Consider the following 5,918-nt stretch of genomic DNA (forward strand, 5'->3'; position numbering starts at 1 on the left):
TCACCCTCTTTTATCTCATTCGACACACAGAAAAATATAATAAATAGAAAAAACTAATCAGAAAAATCTCAGATCCTGTGCGGGGTCTTAATTTGGGTGTACATGCTTGCCAAAAAAATTTCAAGTCATTTTGATATAGGCAGAGTATACATGCTTCACAGAGGTACATGTGCCTTTTCATCGAATCATAACTATACACATAGGTTATCATGGTTTCCGTGGTTCATAGACATTCCGGTGTCGTATTCATCTCAAACTTTTTCTTAGGCTTGCACTTGCCACGTGTGAAGGAAACACCAAGTTTGGGATTTTTCAGAGATGGTTTGCTACTTTATGAGGTTTAATTGAATTTTCGCGCGACGACACCGATTAATTATAGGTTGAACTGAGTCTACCCACGAAAAGATCTGGAATGGTGCCAAACTTTTACACAGGCTCTAATGTGCCCTAGGGATAAGAATTTTGTGGAGGTGGATGAAAAAATCTATTGGGTCCAAGATAAAATTCACCCTCTTTTGTCTGATTTAGCACATAGAAAAATATAATAAATAAAAAACTGATCACAAAAACCTAAGATCCTGTGTGGGATCTTAATTTGGGTGTACAAGCTTGCCAAAAAAAATTTCAAGCCATTTCTCATGAGGACATGACAACCATGCATATGACCATGTGTTGGTGCATGGTATGGAGGGTTAGGAGGCCAGCAAGGGTGTCCAAGTCAAGAAGGAGGCCCGAGGCTAATTCCATTCGAGTCTCCGAGGTGGAGGCCCAAAGCAAGTCAAGTTCGAGTCTGCCTTAGTCTTCAGGACTAGTCCACCACAATAATAGTTATCACTACCTGACGGAAGATCAGGATCCCCGTTTCCATTAAGGCTAATCCCTGCCTGCGCAATGAAGAAGACAAGCAAGAACAAGAAAGAAAGCAACCAAATTACAGATGAATGATTAATCTCACGAAGTTGGGGTCTCACAAACCGATGAACAACGAAACTGATCTTGACAGATTAATCTAAGCAAAACCCAAAACCTAATGACGGCGGCGACAAAGGATTATAAATGTCTTAGGGTCATCGCCTACCCTGGATGCACCCCCTAATGGGTCCAAACACGATACACGGTCCAACGGACCAAAAGACGGTGTCGCAGCACCCAGGTAGATTCTAGATGCTGACTTGTTTCAACAATTCCCGTTGATTCTAAAGGCCTTTTTATGTGATACCACTTGGATTGGCTTCCTTATCAAATTAGCTTTCCAACCATATGTGGATCATCAAAAACAGAGTCCGGATGAGTCCTGGGTGACCAATTTAAGGCAGACTGGTCCTGAAGACTGAGGCAGACTCTAACTTGACTTGCTTTGGGCCTCCACCTCGGGGACTCGAACCGAATTAGCCTCGGGACTCCATCTTGACTTGGACACCCTTGCTGGCATCCTACCCCTCCATACCATATGACAAACATGGTCGTATGCATGGGTGCCATGTCCTCATCAACGACCATCTATCCTAAATGTGATCACACTCTCTATAGTGTCTCGATCACCGAAAATAAAAAGGCCCTATAGATATCACCTTTGCCTTGAGCCCATTTTGTTTTTCTCTTTCTTCTTTTCCAAGTCCCAGAGCTTGATCATCATCATGTGTCCACTACTACACTCACACCTTTCATAGTCGCATCGTAACCCACATCATAGTCCAATTTTGGCCTCGGTGGTAAGCTATCGACAGTGATGGTCATAGCCTTTACCGTCAGCATCTGGGACTGACTACAGTGTACACTAACACCACCGATTGGTTTATGATCCATCCGTGATTAGGTCCTTCCTTCTGTCACATTGGAGCAGGACTCGGCTGTGGATGTACACTAACACCGCCGTATTGGCAAATTATCTGCCTATGTTGAGACAATCAAAATAGCCGTGTGGGCACATCAATCGCTTGTATAGTGGTCACCAGCATCATCACCTTGTACTTCGACCCAAGTGTCAGCAGTGTGGGTTCACTGTCGGTTCGATGGCCGAGATGTCTACGTAGAGGTTAACACCACTGTCGCTTCAACGTATGATCCGCTAGTACAAAGGTCATGGTCACCTTCACCTTGCACCATGATCCACCTTTGTTGATCATTTAGTCAGGGTCGGGTTACTAAAGGCTTCAGCGGTGATATACTTTTGATCCCTACTGCATCATACGTATAGCGACGGTGACATAATTTCATCTGGTTTCACAATAGTTACTAATTCAGCTAGGCCCTTAATAGATTCATGGGCACAAAGCATACAGATATATAATCATTACATCCATAAATCATGTTCATAAACAAGAGTACTTTTTACAATAACAATGGACGCTACCATAACATCTTTCTCAACTAATGTCCTAACATAAGCGGTACATAGAGCATACTAAAGGTACTAATGCATACAGACTTACATAACGAAATGACGTAGCTGTGCTCCTTCTATGTGGCACTCCTGCTTACAAAGCAAAATGAATATAATTAGTGAATCCTTTGGATTGGTAGCCAATGCACCATGGAACCCCTCTTATTCATCTCTGATCCACAACCTGAACAAAGCAGCAAAATTAATAATATTGAACATACCACTACTATAGTTAACAAGCCAAAATTGGCCCATACATACATAGAATGAAAACAACTTCCTACCTGAACAAAGACTATCGTGACAATAAAATGCAGGAAATGCACCTTTACTGCTTTGCTAATGACTCCATGAACAAGGGAACATAAGGAAGATAGTAAGGCCTGTTCATATGGAAATGCCCTCTTGATCTACAAAAGCAGATGGCATGGGCATGGATGACCTGAACCTTTTTGCGGTCCATGTCATATGCAATAAATGTTCTATCCTTTGCAACAAGGACAAAGAAATTCCATTCTGAGTGAACTATAATCACTATGTACCCCTCATCACAAAGCTCATAACCAACTTTAATATTCATGAATCCAAACATTTCCTCTGTGTCCACAACATGCTTCAAACTCCAGTTATCAGTACCATAGTCTTCAAGTATCCACACTAAAAGCCAAGACCTATTGCGAAAATCAGCACAGCACACAGGTGACCCTGAGCTTGATGGATGGACATTTCAACACCACCTAGTTTATGAATTGTCCTCCATGTCTTTTCCTCCATATCCATAGCAACTATCACAGAGTACTCAAGCATGTGCATAAAACCATTAAGAAAAAACACTTCCCAATTTTGAACATAGAACAATACTACCCTTGCCCCATTCAGATTCCTTAAAGATCCATGCTACAGTTTTAGATGAGTAGACCTCCACACCTACGCACACACCCTCCACCTCAACAAATTCAATCACATGGAAGTGCAAGGACGTTGGGTCAAAACCTAAGCAAGCCTGACCAACAGAATGGATGCTATGTGGCAGTACATGCCATTTGTGGGTTGCCGGATTGCAGACAACATAGCGATGTAATCCATCAGGCCCAGCACACTAGCACAGGACGAGGCCGTTGCAACAATCTAAGACTAGGACTTTTTAAGGGGGGAGGGCAAGAAGGACAAGGAGGGCCATTCACCAGTGATGCTGGTGAAGTGACAATTTCCCTTCCACCAGCTGCCATAGAAGAAGGCGACGACAATCTATGAAAGCTTCTTGCGTTGATAGGAGTCAAAGATAACGCGCCTCTAGGAGCGATAGACACACTTGCAGCAGCACAAGGACCAGGCGGGGGGGGGGGGGGTAGTGGAAGATGTCGGCAAGTACATCATCTAAGAGGCTATCCACTATGTTCCTCATGTTGGGGGCCTCCTTCATCTGGAAGGACACCACCAGCCAAAGAGATGAGGCTACCTTGCCATGGAATTGCATCAATAAATATTAGTAAGGAGATGAGTTTCAAGGAGAAGGGACGACGATGCAAGTAAGGCCTTATTATACTTGCCTTTGGATCTGGTGGTGGTGAGCATGAGTGGCAACGCCAGTGACAGCAGTAGCTCATTCACCAATGGATCTGAGTGGGCAATCCGGCGATGTGCACCGGGGCGGAGCAAGGGTTGAGTAGTGCTAATGAGCAGGAGCAGCGATGATGAACAACAGCAATGAGGAAAAGAAAAGCTATGTGTGAGGGAGGGTAGTGGCAGGGTGGGGTGTGGGGGGTTAGGGGGGATGTTGGAGTAGGTTGCTTGCTCTCTGCGTAACTTTTACGGCACGCAGAAATCGAACTTTCATCAGTTCCGCATGGGAGGGTTCAAACGTGAGATTGGAAATTTTGCAACTAAGCGTCGGTGAATGCACAGTACCATCACCGGTGGCTAGGTCCTGTTACTACCTAGAGACCTCCGTATGATATGGTGATGAACACTAAGGCACACAATCCTGCACTTAGAAAACTAAGAAAAGTATAATTCCAGTATTCAGATTGAAAGGAAGCCAACTTGAGTTCGATGGTGAATAATAAGGAACATAGATTTACATTGAGGTGAAGGCCAAAACACGCACTTGGAAAACATAAGGAAAGCACAATGCCAATACTCTCAGATTGAAAGCAATCCAACTTGAGTTCCATACATTCATACCGAATAAGTAGGTGGACACTACCAAGCTAACAAGCATGCCAAAAGCTAAAATATAGATACTAATTAGGCCGACACTATGCAAAAGTTAAAAGGCCTTCATATGTACATCATTGGTTGCATAATTAATTATTCTCCATGCAGATCCTAGTCGATCTCCATGGGATCATTGTGAATCTCTATAATATCCTGCAGATTGTTATCGACCTCCATGGGATCGTTGTCAATCTCCGTGTCATCCCGAGCCTTGACTAGTACAACCCTGTCCACATCCATGGTACACTTTCATTTAGCTCATCAACTTTGTTCACAATGCACTAATTCGATGAACTAATATTGAGGACAATAAGGCTCACAAGCTATACTCCACGTATATACAAGGCCACAAACTCTAGAACGAGAAGATGCATTTTCATCTACAGATCCAACAAAATTAATGTAGTTAGCTTGGAGGTGAAGGAGCAAAGAGCACGAGAGATAAATACAAAGGAATATAGAATCCGGTGAAGGAGCAGATCATGTGTAGTTACCTTAGATCCGGATGGAGCAGAGAAGCAGGGAAGGTGTGTTGAAGATTTGTGCGCCGATGAGATTGGAGGTGAAGGAGCAGTGTGCACGCGAGAGACTGCCTTTTGTCTAACGCTAGCAGGGTGAAGCAGAGCAAGGGAGCAGAGTGGGGAATGGATGGGAGGAAGGTGTGGTAGGACCGTAGGAGTGTATATACAGTTCAATAAATTGGTTGCCCCTATACCAGGGCCCAGTGTCCAGCGAAGTAGCATGCCTCCAACACATCAATTGATACTTGGATCTACTATCATTTACAATTCAATAAATTGAACACCTAGTTAATCACCTTGCATTTAGTTCAATAATAGTTGTACAATAGTGATAGATTTCAGTCCATCACATCAATTGATACTTGGATGTACTAGCATTTACATTTTAGTAAATTGAAGACCTAGATAATCACCTTGCATTTAGTTTAACAATAGTTGTACAAAAGTGACAGATTTCGGTCCGATACATCATAAATTGATACTTGAATCTACTGTGGTGAACTAAGCAACATGCCAATGAACATGCCAAGAACTAAGGTAAGTACAAAATAGGTGAAAGAAGAACAGGAAGCACATTTCTTTCTCAACGATACGAAATCTTCCATCGTCTTCGTTGGAAACATGGCCATTTCTTCAATCTATGGCATAATCTCTTCCTCCTCCTACAAATGTTCTTCATTTGTTGTAACATTGGCCTCCACCTTCAGCTCTCAAATCTTGTTATGTAAATCCAAAATCAAAGTAATGGAAATGGGGATCCCGATCTTCCGTCAGGTAGTGATAACTATCGTTGTGGC

The sequence above is a fragment of the Miscanthus floridulus genome, unplaced genomic scaffold (assembly GCF_019320115.1).
Source record: "Miscanthus floridulus cultivar M001 unplaced genomic scaffold, ASM1932011v1 fs_311_3_4, whole genome shotgun sequence".
NCBI classification, from domain to species: domain Eukaryota; kingdom Viridiplantae; phylum Streptophyta; class Magnoliopsida; order Poales; family Poaceae; genus Miscanthus; species Miscanthus floridulus.